Source organism: Canis lupus, chromosome 38 (genome assembly GCF_048164855.1).
Source record: "Canis lupus baileyi chromosome 38, mCanLup2.hap1, whole genome shotgun sequence".
Classification (NCBI taxonomy): Eukaryota; Metazoa; Chordata; class Mammalia; order Carnivora; family Canidae; genus Canis; species Canis lupus.
The window spans coordinates 2,872,497-2,888,591 of NC_132875.1; the positions used below are offsets into that span (position 1 = coordinate 2,872,497).

The 16,095-nt window shown below is 74.9% G+C and overlaps 11 non-coding genes across 11 annotated transcripts; 4 read left to right on the forward strand and 7 right to left on the reverse strand.

The window, feature by feature from the left end:
- Positions 1-1,326: 1,326 nt before the first annotated feature.
- On the reverse strand, positions 1,327-1,398 carry TRNAE-CUC (transfer RNA glutamic acid (anticodon CUC)). Its single transcript has one exon. It is a non-coding gene; the product is annotated as a tRNA-Glu (tRNA).
- A 323-nt stretch (positions 1,399-1,721) lies between these two features.
- TRNAG-UCC (transfer RNA glycine (anticodon UCC)) lies at positions 1,722-1,793 on the reverse strand. Its single transcript has one exon. It is a non-coding gene; the product is annotated as a tRNA-Gly (tRNA).
- Positions 1,794-2,571: 778 nt separating this feature from the next.
- TRNAD-GUC (transfer RNA aspartic acid (anticodon GUC)) lies at positions 2,572-2,643 on the reverse strand. The gene has a single exon. It is a non-coding gene; the product is annotated as a tRNA-Asp (tRNA).
- Positions 2,644-3,242: 599 nt separating this feature from the next.
- Positions 3,243-3,325, forward strand: TRNAL-CAG (transfer RNA leucine (anticodon CAG)). Its single transcript has one exon. It is a non-coding gene; the product is annotated as a tRNA-Leu (tRNA).
- Positions 3,326-4,830: 1,505 nt separating this feature from the next.
- Positions 4,831-4,901, forward strand: TRNAG-GCC (transfer RNA glycine (anticodon GCC)). Its single transcript has one exon. It is a non-coding gene; the product is annotated as a tRNA-Gly (tRNA).
- Positions 4,902-8,674: 3,773 nt separating this feature from the next.
- On the reverse strand, positions 8,675-8,746 carry TRNAE-CUC (transfer RNA glutamic acid (anticodon CUC)). Its single transcript has one exon. It is a non-coding gene; the product is annotated as a tRNA-Glu (tRNA).
- Positions 8,747-9,072: 326 nt separating this feature from the next.
- TRNAG-UCC (transfer RNA glycine (anticodon UCC)) lies at positions 9,073-9,144 on the reverse strand. The gene has a single exon. It is a non-coding gene; the product is annotated as a tRNA-Gly (tRNA).
- Positions 9,145-9,904: 760 nt separating this feature from the next.
- Positions 9,905-9,976, reverse strand: TRNAD-GUC (transfer RNA aspartic acid (anticodon GUC)). Its single transcript has one exon. It is a non-coding gene; the product is annotated as a tRNA-Asp (tRNA).
- Positions 9,977-10,575: 599 nt separating this feature from the next.
- TRNAL-CAG (transfer RNA leucine (anticodon CAG)) lies at positions 10,576-10,658 on the forward strand. The gene has a single exon. It is a non-coding gene; the product is annotated as a tRNA-Leu (tRNA).
- A 1,505-nt stretch (positions 10,659-12,163) lies between these two features.
- TRNAG-GCC (transfer RNA glycine (anticodon GCC)) lies at positions 12,164-12,234 on the forward strand. The gene has a single exon. It is a non-coding gene; the product is annotated as a tRNA-Gly (tRNA).
- A 3,773-nt stretch (positions 12,235-16,007) lies between these two features.
- TRNAE-CUC (transfer RNA glutamic acid (anticodon CUC)) lies at positions 16,008-16,079 on the reverse strand. The gene has a single exon. It is a non-coding gene; the product is annotated as a tRNA-Glu (tRNA).
- Positions 16,080-16,095: the final 16 nt, after the last annotated feature.

Here is a 16,095-nt window from a genome sequence, read left to right on the forward strand (position 1 = left end):
TGACGGGAAGCACCCGGAGGCCCACGGGCGCTCCTCTCCACCGCCGCCCGACCGTGGCCCAATCCAGCCAGCGAGCCGCGGAAGGCTCACGCAGAGCGCGGGCCGGCCTCTGCGCCTCCGACGGAGACAGACGGTCTCTGGACACACAGCAAAGCCTTGGAGGGCCGGCGTGCAAGCGTTGGCAGGAAGGAGGCCGGGCGCTGCGGTTCACCTGCAGGAGCAGCGGCGCCAGGAGACCCGCACCCGGGCGGAGACAGGGCTGCAGGCTCTCCTGCCTAGGTGGGCGCTAAGGCGCCAAGGGGAACGCCTTCCGAGCGGCATCCAGCTGGGGCGCCGGCCACGTGGGGCTGGGGCCGGGGCCGGGCCGGGGGCGTGGGGTGGAGGAAGCTGTGTCGGGGAACACGCCTGCCCCTCTGCCCCAGGATTCGGGGTAGCGGTCGTGCAGTTGGACTGACCCGGGGCCTCCAAGGGCACCCCGTCTGTCCCCCGGGTGCCTCCGCCCCCTCCCACCTGCCCGGCCCGCGGGTTAGCCCCACTGGCCTCCTGCATCTATCTCCCTGCTCTCTGGCCTCCACTGCCTGGTGGTCCGGCCACCGGGACACGCCCACAACCGCTTTCCAACCACCGCCTGCCCGGGCGGGGGCGGCGGGGGCCGGCGCTCTGCTCCCATCCCCGCCCAAGCCCAAGACCACCACCCACGTGCGCCGCCATCGCTGGCGGTTGCCGGGCCGACGGCCGAGAGAAGGCACCGGGGGCTCCAGCAAGTGACCCCCGACTCAGAGAGAGACAGGTGGCTCACCCTCCCCACACCCGGCCCCCTCTGCCTCGGCCCGCCGCCCCCACATGCCCCCAGCGCGGCCGCCGCCAAGTAGCACCTCACCAAGGAGCCAGCGGGGGGCCGGGGGTGGGGGCGCTGCGAGCCGCCACGACCTTTCTCCCGGCGGCAGGGGTGCTGCGGGAGAGTCCAAGCACCCACGGAGGCCCGAGGCGCCCGGCCTGTCGGTGGCCTCGGCTGGGGTCGGACGGCGTCCCGGACTGTCGGGCCTGGGGCGGAGCGAGACGGGGAGCCAGGCGAGCGTCCGGGGGAGGCGGCCGCGAGACGCCGAGACCTCCAGTCGGCCCACCTGCCGGCCAGCCAGCCAGCGAGGCCAAAAGGCTTGGGCCGGCCCGACGGAGCCCGCCAGGCAAGCCAGCCTTGGGCTCGACGGGGCGGGTGGCCTCGTGCGCACGCGCAGCCTCGGTCAGCTCGGGGCCAGGGAGACGCACGAGCGAGCTTCGGCTAAAAGGGGTGTGCGGCGGCGGTCTTGCGAGAGGAAGAAGAAAGGCTTCCCTGACCGGGAATCGAACCCGGGCCGCGGCGGTGAGAGCGCCGAATCCTAACCACTAGACCACCAGGGAGCGTCAGGCTGCGCGCCTGGCCCGTGCGCCCTGGACCCGGCGCCTCCCTCCCTACCGCCCACTCGCCTCTGCTTGGCCTCCAGGGCCCCCGCCGGGCCACGCGCAGCCGCCCGCCGGCCCCGCCGAGCCACCTGGCCGGACCGCCCGCCCGCCGCGCCGTCAAAACGCTGCGCGCCTCCTCCTCCTCCTCTCTCTCTCTCTCTCTCTCACACACACACACACACACACACACACACACACACGCACTCAGCGTCGCGCCCGGCTCCCGGCTCCCATCGGGCCTGAGCACCGGGGCCCTGGAGCCGCGCAAAACGTTGGCCAGCTGCGTTGGCCGGGAATCGAACCCGGGTCAACTGCTTGGAAGGCAGCTATGCTCACCACTATACCACCAACGCTGCACAGCCCGGGCCGCCCCCGGACGCCGGCCCAGGCTCCGCACCAGCGCCTCCTCGCCCTCTCGCCACCGCCTCCGCCGCCTGCCGCAGCCCTGCCCCGACGTGCCGGCCGTCCGCAGCTCTGCGCCGTCGCGGGCGCCACCAGCGGCCGCCCGGCGCCCCACCCGCGCCACCCCCACGCAGCCCTGGCTGCTCCGCAGGCACGACCGCCCGCCGCCTCCGCCGCCCGCCTCTGGGGGGCGCTCTCGCCGCCCTGCGGCTCCCGGGCCCTCGGCTGCCCGCCGGGGAGCCCCGCCCCTTGCCCCCTGCCCCCGGCGCGCGCTTCCCTTCCCTTCCCTTCCCTCCCGCCACCCGCGCCCCGCCCCGCCCCGCCCCGCCCCGCCCCGCCCGCACAGTCGGCCCGGCCCCCACGGCCACCTCCACGGGCAGCCCGGCAGCCGGGCAGCTGTCCGTCGCGTGAGCGAGGAGCCCGTGGCGGCCAGCCTCCCGTCAGGAGGTCCCGGCTGGGCTGGGCCGAGCCCGCACGCGCCAGGGCGCCAGGGCGCCAGGGCCGACGAGGAAGGGCAGGGGGTGCGGGGGGTCGGGTCGACGGCGGGCAGGACGGGCCCCCGCGGTCGCCCCGCGCCTCTGGCCGCACGGGGCCGGGCGGAGGCACGAGGGAGGAGAAGGAGGACAAGGAGGAGAAGGAGGAGAAGGAGGAGAAGGAGGGCCCTGGGGGCCGGCGTACGTTTGGGCAGCGCGGCGGCGGCGCCCGCGACCAAAAGAGGGCGTGTCTCGCCTCCCCGTCGGGGAATCGAACCCCGGTCTCCCGCGTGACAGGCGGGGATACTCACCACTATACTAACGAGGACGGCGGCGGCGGCCGCCCGGGCGCCCGACCCCTCTCCGCCCGCCCGCCCGCCCGCCGGCCTGCCTGCCTGCCCACGCCCACCCGGGCCCTCGACGTCCCGCGCGCCCGTCCTGCCAGGCGCCCGCCACGTGCCCCGGGCCACGGCCCACCCGGCCCGCCCCCCCGGCCGCCGCGTCAGCGCGCACAGCAGTCCCCCGGCCCGACTCGGAGCGTCGCGCCCCCGGACCCGCCGCCGCCCCCGCCCAGCCGCGCGGGGATGGCGGCGGGAGAAGACGCCCGACACGGCAAGCAGGGCTGCGCGAGCGAGCCGGAGGCCCCGCGCCGGGGATGGGCCGCGGCGGGCGGCGGGGGCGGCGGGGGGCCGGACGCCGGCAGCAGGGTGCGCGCCCCGGGAAGGGGGAGGGGGCGGCGGCGAGGACCGCGGCGAGGGCGGCGGCGCCAGCAGAGTCAGTCGGCGGGCCGTTGGCCTCGTCGACCGGGACGCGAGTCCCGTCCGTCCGTCCGTCCGTCCGTCCGTCGCGCACCCACACGGCCGCCAGCCAGCTCCGGGGTCGGCGCCGGGTCCCAGCCAGGCGAGCGGCGGCGCGCCCAGGCCCGCCGTCAGGATGGCCGAGCGGTCTAAGGCGCTGCGTTCAGGTCGCAGTCTCCCCTGGAGGCGTGGGTTCGAATCCCACTCCTGACACGCCCACCTTTTGGCCCGCCCAACGCGGGCTCTCCGCACCCGGGCCTGGACGACGCCCTGTCTGTCCCGCCTTACACGCCGCTGCGGGCTGCGGGCTGCGGGCTGGCGGCGCCCTGGCACACGTGGCCCGGGACCCACGCAGCTGCAGCGCCTCGGCCCTCCCGGCCACAGGCTTGGCGCCCCCGCGCCCTCCCTCCCCCGCCACCTCCCGCGCCTCTCCCTCCTCCTCATCCCACGGCGGCCGCGGGCCTCGGCAACTCGGCAAGTCGGCGGCGCGGCTCTCCGGGGGCTCCGTTTGCCCTCTTCCTTCCCGCCGCCGCCCCCTGCAGGCCAGCCGCGGGCCGAAATGCCGGCAGCCCCGCGCGGGCCGGGCCACGCTCCCACTGAGGGGCGCGCCTCGCTCGCCTCCTCGCTCTCCCAGCCCCGCCCTACACCTCCCCCCGCCCGCCCGCCGGGAGCGCGGGGTCCCCACGGCCTGTCCTTTCCGCCGGCCCCCATTCATTCCGTGGTCTCCACCCCCTCCGTCCCCGGGGCGCCCACGAGGCGTGGCCACCCGGAGGCCTCACCACGGCCACACGCCCGCCAGGCGGGCAGCCGAGCCCTCCGCGCGCCAGCCAGAGACGGGACCCCCGCCCCGTTCGCTGGGCCTGGCCCGGGGGGGCGGGGTGGGGTCCACCCCGCCGTGGTGGCTCCGGGGAGCCCTGAGCGCAAGGCAGCCCTGCCTCCCCGGGCCCCCTCCGCGCCGGAAGCCGCTGCGGGGCCGGGGCTCCAGGACGCCAGCGCGCTCCCTCACCGCGCCGCCCGCCAGCCAGCCAGCCGGCGGCCGCTCCGCCCAAGCGCACCTGCCGGCCTCACCCCCACCGCAGCCCAGCCGGCCCCGACGGAGAGCTGCGGGCAGAGCTCACACGCCTTTCTTTGGCCTCTTGGCTTGGGCGCTACTCGGCGGCCCCCATCTCCGACGACGACACCGACGCCGACACGCACACACGCGCACCCACACCCCCCCCCCCCACCCCGCGGCACCCCGGGAGCGCACACAATCCGAGCTCCGGGCCCCAGCCGGCCCCCGCCGGCGCGCACTGCACGGGCCGGAGAGCCATCCGCCCATGGGCCTTCGGGGGGGCGCCGGGAGGGAAGGGAAGGTCCGCGCTGAGCTGCGCCGGCCACAGACGCCCCGCGCTGCCTGGGAATCGGGCGCGGGTCAGGCTTGGCCAGGCTGCTCCTCCCGGCAGGACAGTGTCTGGCGGCGGCCCCGCCCCAGGGAGAGGGCGCAGGGTGAGCCGAGTCCGCCTCGGGGCCTCGCTGGGACCGTGGGCGCCGCGCGCCGGCCCGAGCCCGAGCCCGAGCCCGAGCCCGAGCCCTCGGCGCATCTGCACGGGCGCGGAGCCTGTCTTGCAGACCGCGGGCCCGCCGCCCGCCCCCGCGCAGCGGGTGCTCACCACTGGCCGTGCCGGGACGACGACGAGCGCCGCTGGGGAAGCCGTCTGGTGGCCGCCGCCACCGGTGCATGGGTGGTTCAGTGGTAGAATTCTCGCCTGCCACGCGGGAGGCCCGGGTTCGATTCCCGGCCCATGCAGCGCGCCGCCCCCTTTTGGCCGCGCGCGCCCGGCTTCCTCGCGCACGCGCTCAAGCCACAGGGCCTGAGCCTGAACCAGCTGTGCTCACGCCGGGGGCCCTGCCCTCCTGCCCCGCCCCGCTTCCCCCTGCCGACTTGTCTGTTCTGGTCTCTCGCCCGTGGCCGCCAGCCCTGGCCGCCACGCTCCACCCGGCTGCCCGCCCCCTGCCGCCCGACGTGGCCCAGGTCCCTTGCCCGGCCCCACGTTGTCCTTGCCCTTTTTCTCTCCATGACCCTGACCCGGACGGCGCTTCGCTCACCCACGTCACTTCAAGCAATGCTTCCAAGCACCGCCCGCGCCCGCCCGGGCACAGCCCACCTGCATGCTTTTCACATTCCCTCCCTCAATGGCTCATTCTACCCACACTCCCCAAACCCTCCTCTCTTTGCACGTCGACCGACCACCAACCATCTTGCCACCCCTCCTCTGGAGGGGCCCTCAGCCACTCCTTGGAGCGCGCCAGGGAGCCCCGTTTCACGGCCCGACATCCTCCCGTTGGCAGCCCCGGGATGCTCTCTATGGCCACCTGGCCGCGGTCTCCTTCAAACACGGGCCACTCCCCACTGCTAAAGTCACCGCGAGCACCAGGTCCATGCAGCCTAGCCAGCACCGGCGCCAGCACACCCAGCCTCGAGGGACAGCGCCACCGCCACGGCTGTCACCAGCACGTCGGGTCCACGAACGGCGGCGCACCAGCATGGGCATCACGGCCAAGGGCACGGAGGTCACCTCCCCCCCTCGCCCGGCCTCCACGACCCCCGCAGCACTTGGTCCACCACCAACCCCCAGGACCACCATCCCCACACCAGCACCAGCACCAGCACCAGCACCAGGACTACCACCACCATGCCAGAAGCAGTTGTACCAGCAGCAGCAGCAGCAGCAGCAGCAGCAGCAGCGGGACGTGCCCACCGCCAGCAGGCCAGCGTAGGCATGATCGCCAACAGACTGAAGTCCTCCGCGGTCACCGCCACCACCGAGGCCACCATCAGCACACCGGCACGGGTAGCATGGCCCACGGCCCTGAAGTCCTCCACCCTCCCTCACCACCACCCCACCAGCACCGAGTCGCCACCAAGCCCCAGGACCACCAGCACACCACCACCGCGATAGCAGCAGCAGCAGGACCGAGGCCAGCGCACGGGCAAGGGCATCGCCGGCGGCGGCACCGAAGGCCTTCCCGGACCCCCGACCCCCATCGCTCACCGAGTCCACCGTTACACCGGGGCCCCGGGGGACGCCGTCACCAACAGCGCCAAAGTTCGCCACCACCATCACCGGCGGCGGCGGAGGCAGCGGCGGCAGCAGCAGCAACACGAGTACCAGCGCCGCTGGCCCCTCCACCCCCACCAGCCCCTCTTGCCCGAACGACCCCACCCCTGTCACCCGCCTCCCCGTGCCCTCCTTTCCCAGTCCTCATTTGTCGATGATCGTGCGTTGCGTCTGTCCCTTTGGCCTCCCTGAATCTCAAGCCCAGGACGACACCTGACACCTGAGACGTGGCTGGTGGTCCCCATGACGATGACGGGGAATGGTCATCTCCGGGGCGGTGGAATTCCTCACCCCGTGGGAACAGCTCCGACACCCGGTCCCTCCCTCCCTCCCTCTCTCTCTCTCTTTGCCTCGCCCGGCCGCCGCGCAGCTGCCTGCTTGCCACCCCCGCCCCCTGCACCTCGCTCGCTCGCTCGCTCGCTCGCTCGCTCACCCGCTCTCGTCTGCCCGGCCACCCTGCAGCGCAGCCCAGCGCAGCCCAGCGCAGCCCAGCGCAGCCCAGCGGCCTCCCGGCACCTCTCCCGCCGCCGTCCACCGCCACCACGGGGTCTCCCAGCCCTCTGGCACCGGGACCCACTCCCCACCGCCACCCACCCCCACGTGCCACGTGCCGCTCCTTCCAGCCTCCAGGCTCAAACCCTCCATCTACCACCGACCCCTTGGACCCCACACCCACGTCCTACACTCAAGGCCGGCAGTCCCGGTCTCCCACAGGCTCCTCAGGCACACGCCCAGCGTGTCCCGTCCCCTACCTCACAGCTCGCCCGCCCGCACAGGTGCACAGGTGCAGGAGAGGCGCCGGGCAGGGTGCCCTGCCGCACCCGAGCCCCCGCAGACACCCTGCCTCAGTGGCCAGCCCCACTCTCGGCCAGTGCCCGCCGGCGCCACACGTCCCGGGCCCTCACTCCACGCACACACCCGGTACTCCTTCTCCCACTGCCCGGCTCGGTCCGCTCCTGGCCCTCCCCTCTTTCCGGGACGCTTTGCGCCTGTGCCCTGACCCCCGTGGGAGGCGACGCGCGGGGGAGAACACCCTCGTCCCGCGCTATCCCCCACCGTCGCGGACTCCCCGCACCCCCACCCCCACCCATACAGCCAGAGGGAGAGGCGAGGGCGCTGAGGGAACTGCCCGTGCTGACGGGAAGCACCCGGAGGCCCACGGGCGCTCCTCTCCACCGCCGCCCGACCGTGGCCCAATCCAGCCAGCGAGCCGCGGAAGGCTCACGCAGAGCGCGGGCCGGCCTCTGCGCCTCCGACGGAGACAGACGGTCTCTGGACACACAGCAAAGCCTTGGAGGGCCGGCGTGCAAGCGTTGGCAGGAAGGAGGCCGGGCGCTGCGGTTCACCTGCAGGAGCAGCGGCGCCAGGAGACCCGCACCCGGGCGGAGACAGGGCTGCAGGCTCTCCTGCCTAGGTGGGCGCTAAGGCGCCAAGGGGAACGCCTTCCGAGCGGCATCCAGCTGGGGCGCCGGCCACGTGGGGCTGGGGCCGGGGCCGGGCCGGGGGCGTGGGGTGGAGGAAGCTGTGTCGGGGAACACGCCTGCCCCTCTGCCCCAGGATTCGGGGTAGCGGTCGTGCAGTTGGACTGACCCGGGGCCTCCAAGGGCACCCCGTCTGTCCCCCGGGTGCCTCCGCCCCCTCCCACCTGCCCGGCCCGCGGGTTAGCCCCACTGGCCTCCTGCATCTATCTCCCTGCTCTCTGGCCTCCACTGCCTGGTGGTCCGGCCACCGGGACACGCCCACAACCGCTTTCCAACCACCGCCTGCCCGGGCGGGGGCGGCGGGGGCCGGCGCTCTGCTCCCATCCCCGCCCAAGCCCAAGACCACCACCCACGTGCGCCGCCATCGCTGGCGGTTGCCGGGCCGACGGCCGAGAGAAGGCACCGGGGGCTCCAGCAAGTGACCCCCGACTCAGAGAGAGACAGGTGGCTCACCCTCCCCACACCCGGCCCCCTCTGCCTCGGCCCGCCGCCCCCACATGCCCCCAGCGCGGCCGCCGCCAAGTAGCACCTCACCAAGGAGCCAGCGGGGGGCCGGGGGTGGGGGCGCTGCGAGCCGCCACGACCTTTCTCCCGGCGGCAGGGGTGCTGCGGGAGAGTCCAAGCACCCACGGAGGCCCGAGGCGCCCGGCCTGTCGGTGGCCTCGGCTGGGGTCGGACGGCGTCCCGGACTGTCGGGCCTGGGGCGGAGCGAGACGGGGAGCCAGGCGAGCGTCCGGGGGAGGCGGCCGCGAGACGCCGAGACCTCCAGTCGGCCCACCTGCCGGCCAGCCAGCCAGCGAGGCCAAAAGGCTTGGGCCGGCCCGACGGAGCCCGCCAGGCAAGCCAGCCTTGGGCTCGACGGGGCGGGTGGCCTCGTGCGCACGCGCAGCCTCGGTCAGCTCGGGGCCAGGGAGACGCACGAGCGAGCTTCGGCTAAAAGGGGTGTGCGGCGGCGGTCTTGCGAGAGGAAGAAGAAAGGCTTCCCTGACCGGGAATCGAACCCGGGCCGCGGCGGTGAGAGCGCCGAATCCTAACCACTAGACCACCAGGGAGCGTCAGGCTGCGCGCCTGGCCCGTGCGCCCTGGACCCGGCGCCTCCCTCCCTACCGCCCACTCGCCTCTGCTTGGCCTCCAGGGCCCCCGCCGGGCCACGCGCAGCCGCCCGCCGGCCCCGCCGAGCCACCTGGCCGGACCGCCCGCCCGCCGCGCCGTCAAAACGCTGCGCGCCTCCTCCTCCTCCTCCTCTCTCTCTCTCTCTCTCTCTCTCTCTCTCACACACACACACACACACACACACGCACTCAGCGTCGCGCCCGGCTCCCGGCTCCCATCGGGCCTGAGCACCGGGGCCCTGGAGCCGCGCAAAACGTTGGCCAGCTGCGTTGGCCGGGAATCGAACCCGGGTCAACTGCTTGGAAGGCAGCTATGCTCACCACTATACCACCAACGCTGCACAGCCCGGGCCGCCCCCGGACGCCGGCCCAGGCTCCGCACCAGCGCCTCCTCGCCCTCTCGCCACCGCCTCCGCCGCCTGCCGCAGCCCTGCCCCGACGTGCCGGCCGTCCGCAGCTCTGCGCCGTCGCGGGCGCCACCAGCGGCCGCCCGGCGCCCCACCCGCGCCACCCCCACGCAGCCCTGGCTGCTCCGCAGGCACGACCGCCCGCCGCCTCCGCCGCCCGCCTCTGGGGGGCGCTCTCGCCGCCCTGCGGCTCCCGGGCCCTCGGCTGCCCGCCGGGGAGCCCCGCCCCTTGCCCCCTGCCCCCGGCGCGCGCTTCCCTTCCCTTCCCTTCCCTCCCGCCACCCGCGCCCCGCCCCGCCCCGCCCCGCCCGCACAGTCGGCCCGGCCCCCACGGCCACCTCCACGGGCAGCCCGGCAGCCGGGCAGCTGTCCGTCGCGTGAGCGAGGAGCCCGTGGCGGCCAGCCTCCCGTCAGGAGGTCCCGGCTGGGCTGGGCCGAGCCCGCACGCGCCAGGGCGCCAGGGCCGACGAGGAAGGGCAGGGGGTGCGGGGGGTCGGGTCGACGGCGGGCAGGACGGGCCCCCGCGGTCGCCCCGCGCCTCTGGCCGCACGGGGCCGGGCGGAGGCACGAGGGAGGAGAAGGAGGACAAGGAGGAGAAGGAGGAGAAGGAGGAGAAGGAGGGCCCTGGGGGCCGGCGTACGTTTGGGCAGCGCGGCGGCGGCGCCCGCGACCAAAAGAGGGCGTGTCTCGCCTCCCCGTCGGGGAATCGAACCCCGGTCTCCCGCGTGACAGGCGGGGATACTCACCACTATACTAACGAGGACGGCGGCGGCGGCCGCCCGGGCGCCCGACCCCTCTCCGCCCGCCCGCCCGCCCGCCGGCCTGCCTGCCTGCCCACGCCCACCCGGGCCCTCGACGTCCCGCGCGCCCGTCCTGCCAGGCGCCCGCCACGTGCCCCGGGCCACGGCCCACCCGGCCCGCCCCCCCGGCCGCCGCGTCAGCGCGCACAGCAGTCCCCCGGCCCGACTCGGAGCGTCGCGCCCCCGGACCCGCCGCCGCCCCCGCCCAGCCGCGCGGGGATGGCGGCGGGAGAAGACGCCCGACACGGCAAGCAGGGCTGCGCGAGCGAGCCGGAGGCCCCGCGCCGGGGATGGGCCGCGGCGGGCGGCGGGGGCGGCGGGGGGCCGGACGCCGGCAGCAGGGTGCGCGCCCCGGGAAGGGGGAGGGGGCGGCGGCGAGGACCGCGGCGAGGGCGGCGGCGCCAGCAGAGTCAGTCGGCGGGCCGTTGGCCTCGTCGACCGGGACGCGAGTCCCGTCCGTCCGTCCGTCCGTCCGTCCGTCGCGCACCCACACGGCCGCCAGCCAGCTCCGGGGTCGGCGCCGGGTCCCAGCCAGGCGAGCGGCGGCGCGCCCAGGCCCGCCGTCAGGATGGCCGAGCGGTCTAAGGCGCTGCGTTCAGGTCGCAGTCTCCCCTGGAGGCGTGGGTTCGAATCCCACTCCTGACACGCCCACCTTTTGGCCCGCCCAACGCGGGCTCTCCGCACCCGGGCCTGGACGACGCCCTGTCTGTCCCGCCTTACACGCCGCTGCGGGCTGCGGGCTGCGGGCTGGCGGCGCCCTGGCACACGTGGCCCGGGACCCACGCAGCTGCAGCGCCTCGGCCCTCCCGGCCACAGGCTTGGCGCCCCCGCGCCCTCCCTCCCCCGCCACCTCCCGCGCCTCTCCCTCCTCCTCATCCCACGGCGGCCGCGGGCCTCGGCAACTCGGCAAGTCGGCGGCGCGGCTCTCCGGGGGCTCCGTTTGCCCTCTTCCTTCCCGCCGCCGCCCCCTGCAGGCCAGCCGCGGGCCGAAATGCCGGCAGCCCCGCGCGGGCCGGGCCACGCTCCCACTGAGGGGCGCGCCTCGCTCGCCTCCTCGCTCTCCCAGCCCCGCCCTACACCTCCCCCCGCCCGCCCGCCGGGAGCGCGGGGTCCCCACGGCCTGTCCTTTCCGCCGGCCCCCATTCATTCCGTGGTCTCCACCCCCTCCGTCCCCGGGGCGCCCACGAGGCGTGGCCACCCGGAGGCCTCACCACGGCCACACGCCCGCCAGGCGGGCAGCCGAGCCCTCCGCGCGCCAGCCAGAGACGGGACCCCCGCCCCGTTCGCTGGGCCTGGCCCGGGGGGGCGGGGTGGGGTCCACCCCGCCGTGGTGGCTCCGGGGAGCCCTGAGCGCAAGGCAGCCCTGCCTCCCCGGGCCCCCTCCGCGCCGGAAGCCGCTGCGGGGCCGGGGCTCCAGGACGCCAGCGCGCTCCCTCACCGCGCCGCCCGCCAGCCAGCCAGCCGGCGGCCGCTCCGCCCAAGCGCACCTGCCGGCCTCACCCCCACCGCAGCCCAGCCGGCCCCGACGGAGAGCTGCGGGCAGAGCTCACACGCCTTTCTTTGGCCTCTTGGCTTGGGCGCTACTCGGCGGCCCCCATCTCCGACGACGACACCGACGCCGACACGCACACACGCGCACCCACACCCCCCCCCCCCACCCCGCGGCACCCCGGGAGCGCACACAATCCGAGCTCCGGGCCCCAGCCGGCCCCCGCCGGCGCGCACTGCACGGGCCGGAGAGCCATCCGCCCATGGGCCTTCGGGGGGGCGCCGGGAGGGAAGGGAAGGTCCGCGCTGAGCTGCGCCGGCCACAGACGCCCCGCGCTGCCTGGGAATCGGGCGCGGGTCAGGCTTGGCCAGGCTGCTCCTCCCGGCAGGACAGTGTCTGGCGGCGGCCCCGCCCCAGGGAGAGGGCGCAGGGTGAGCCGAGTCCGCCTCGGGGCCTCGCTGGGACCGTGGGCGCCGCGCGCCGGCCCGAGCCCGAGCCCGAGCCCGAGCCCGAGCCCTCGGCGCATCTGCACGGGCGCGGAGCCTGTCTTGCAGACCGCGGGCCCGCCGCCCGCCCCCGCGCAGCGGGTGCTCACCACTGGCCGTGCCGGGACGACGACGAGCGCCGCTGGGGAAGCCGTCTGGTGGCCGCCGCCACCGGTGCATGGGTGGTTCAGTGGTAGAATTCTCGCCTGCCACGCGGGAGGCCCGGGTTCGATTCCCGGCCCATGCAGCGCGCCGCCCCCTTTTGGCCGCGCGCGCCCGGCTTCCTCGCGCACGCGCTCAAGCCACAGGGCCTGAGCCTGAACCAGCTGTGCTCACGCCGGGGGCCCTGCCCTCCTGCCCCGCCCCGCTTCCCCCTGCCGACTTGTCTGTTCTGGTCTCTCGCCCGTGGCCGCCAGCCCTGGCCGCCACGCTCCACCCGGCTGCCCGCCCCCTGCCGCCCGACGTGGCCCAGGTCCCTTGCCCGGCCCCACGTTGTCCTTGCCCTTTTTCTCTCCATGACCCTGACCCGGACGGCGCTTCGCTCACCCACGTCACTTCAAGCAATGCTTCCAAGCACCGCCCGCGCCCGCCCGGGCACAGCCCACCTGCATGCTTTTCACATTCCCTCCCTCAATGGCTCATTCTACCCACACTCCCCAAACCCTCCTCTCTTTGCACGTCGACCGACCACCAACCATCTTGCCACCCCTCCTCTGGAGGGGCCCTCAGCCACTCCTTGGAGCGCGCCAGGGAGCCCCGTTTCACGGCCCGACATCCTCCCGTTGGCAGCCCCGGGATGCTCTCTATGGCCACCTGGCCGCGGTCTCCTTCAAACACGGGCCACTCCCCACTGCTAAAGTCACCGCGAGCACCAGGTCCATGCAGCCTAGCCAGCACCGGCGCCAGCACACCCAGCCTCGAGGGACAGCGCCACCGCCACGGCTGTCACCAGCACGTCGGGTCCACGAACGGCGGCGCACCAGCATGGGCATCACGGCCAAGGGCACGGAGGTCACCTCCCCCCCTCGCCCGGCCTCCACGACCCCCGCAGCACTTGGTCCACCACCAACCCCCAGGACCACCATCCCCACACCAGCACCAGCACCAGCACCAGCACCAGGACTACCACCACCATGCCAGAAGCAGTTGTACCAGCAGCAGCAGCAGCAGCAGCAGCAGCAGCAGCGGGACGTGCCCACCGCCAGCAGGCCAGCGTAGGCATGATCGCCAACAGACTGAAGTCCTCCGCGGTCACCGCCACCACCGAGGCCACCATCAGCACACCGGCACGGGTAGCATGGCCCACGGCCCTGAAGTCCTCCACCCTCCCTCACCACCACCCCACCAGCACCGAGTCGCCACCAAGCCCCAGGACCACCAGCACACCACCACCGCGATAGCAGCAGCAGCAGGACCGAGGCCAGCGCACGGGCAAGGGCATCGCCGGCGGCGGCACCGAAGGCCTTCCCGGACCCCCGACCCCCATCGCTCACCGAGTCCACCGTTACACCGGGGCCCCGGGGGACGCCGTCACCAACAGCGCCAAAGTTCGCCACCACCATCACCGGCGGCGGCGGAGGCAGCGGCGGCAGCAGCAGCAACACGAGTACCAGCGCCGCTGGCCCCTCCACCCCCACCAGCCCCTCTTGCCCGAACGACCCCACCCCTGTCACCCGCCTCCCCGTGCCCTCCTTTCCCAGTCCTCATTTGTCGATGATCGTGCGTTGCGTCTGTCCCTTTGGCCTCCCTGAATCTCAAGCCCAGGACGACACCTGACACCTGAGACGTGGCTGGTGGTCCCCATGACGATGACGGGGAATGGTCATCTCCGGGGCGGTGGAATTCCTCACCCCGTGGGAACAGCTCCGACACCCGGTCCCTCCCTCCCTCCCTCTCTCTCTCTCTTTGCCTCGCCCGGCCGCCGCGCAGCTGCCTGCTTGCCACCCCCGCCCCCTGCACCTCGCTCGCTCGCTCGCTCGCTCGCTCGCTCACCCGCTCTCGTCTGCCCGGCCACCCTGCAGCGCAGCCCAGCGCAGCCCAGCGCAGCCCAGCGCAGCCCAGCGGCCTCCCGGCACCTCTCCCGCCGCCGTCCACCGCCACCACGGGGTCTCCCAGCCCTCTGGCACCGGGACCCACTCCCCACCGCCACCCACCCCCACGTGCCACGTGCCGCTCCTTCCAGCCTCCAGGCTCAAACCCTCCATCTACCACCGACCCCTTGGACCCCACACCCACGTCCTACACTCAAGGCCGGCAGTCCCGGTCTCCCACAGGCTCCTCAGGCACACGCCCAGCGTGTCCCGTCCCCTACCTCACAGCTCGCCCGCCCGCACAGGTGCACAGGTGCAGGAGAGGCGCCGGGCAGGGTGCCCTGCCGCACCCGAGCCCCCGCAGACACCCTGCCTCAGTGGCCAGCCCCACTCTCGGCCAGTGCCCGCCGGCGCCACACGTCCCGGGCCCTCACTCCACGCACACACCCGGTACTCCTTCTCCCACTGCCCGGCTCGGTCCGCTCCTGGCCCTCCCCTCTTTCCGGGACGCTTTGCGCCTGTGCCCTGACCCCCGTGGGAGGCGACGCGCGGGGGAGAACACCCTCGTCCCGCGCTATCCCCCACCGTCGCGGACTCCCCGCACCCCCACCCCCACCCATACAGCCAGAGGGAGAGGCGAGGGCGCTGAGGGAACTGCCCGTGCTGACGGGAAGCACCCGGAGGCCCACGGGCGCTCCTCTCCACCGCCGCCCGACCGTGGCCCAATCCAGCCAGCGAGCCGCGGAAGGCTCACGCAGAGCGCGGGCCGGCCTCTGCGCCTCCGACGGAGACAGACGGTCTCTGGACACACAGCAAAGCCTTGGAGGGCCGGCGTGCAAGCGTTGGCAGGAAGGAGGCCGGGCGCTGCGGTTCACCTGCAGGAGCAGCGGCGCCAGGAGACCCGCACCCGGGCGGAGACAGGGCTGCAGGCTCTCCTGCCTAGGTGGGCGCTAAGGCGCCAAGGGGAACGCCTTCCGAGCGGCATCCAGCTGGGGCGCCGGCCACGTGGGGCTGGGGCCGGGGCCGGGCCGGGGGCGTGGGGTGGAGGAAGCTGTGTCGGGGAACACGCCTGCCCCTCTGCCCCAGGATTCGGGGTAGCGGTCGTGCAGTTGGACTGACCCGGGGCCTCCAAGGGCACCCCGTCTGTCCCCCGGGTGCCTCCGCCCCCTCCCACCTGCCCGGCCCGCGGGTTAGCCCCACTGGCCTCCTGCATCTATCTCCCTGCTCTCTGGCCTCCACTGCCTGGTGGTCCGGCCACCGGGACACGCCCACAACCGCTTTCCAACCACCGCCTGCCCGGGCGGGGGCGGCGGGGGCCGGCGCTCTGCTCCCATCCCCGCCCAAGCCCAAGACCACCACCCACGTGCGCCGCCATCGCTGGCGGTTGCCGGGCCGACGGCCGAGAGAAGGCACCGGGGGCTCCAGCAAGTGACCCCCGACTCAGAGAGAGACAGGTGGCTCACCCTCCCCACACCCGGCCCCCTCTGCCTCGGCCCGCCGCCCCCACATGCCCCCAGCGCGGCCGCCGCCAAGTAGCACCTCACCAAGGAGCCAGCGGGGGGCCGGGGGTGGGGGCGCTGCGAGCCGCCACGACCTTTCTCCCGGCGGCAGGGGTGCTGCGGGAGAGTCCAAGCACCCACGGAGGCCCGAGGCGCCCGGCCTGTCGGTGGCCTCGGCTGGGGTCGGACGGCGTCCCGGACTGTCGGGCCTGGGGCGGAGCGAGACGGGGAGCCAGGCGAGCGTCCGGGGGAGGCGGCCGCGAGACGCCGAGACCTCCAGTCGGCCCACCTGCCGGCCAGCCAGCCAGCGAGGCCAAAAGGCTTGGGCCGGCCCGACGGAGCCCGCCAGGCAAGCCAGCCTTGGGCTCGACGGGGCGGGTGGCCTCGTGCGCACGCGCAGCCTCGGTCAGCTCGGGGCCAGGGAGACGCACGAGCGAGCTTCGGCTAAAAGGGGTGTGCGGCGGCGGTCTTGCGAGAGGAAGAAGAAAGGCTTCCCTGACCGGGAATCGAACCCGGGCCGCGGCGGTGAGAGCGCCGAATCCTAACCACTAGACCACCAGGGAGCGTCAGGCTGCGCGC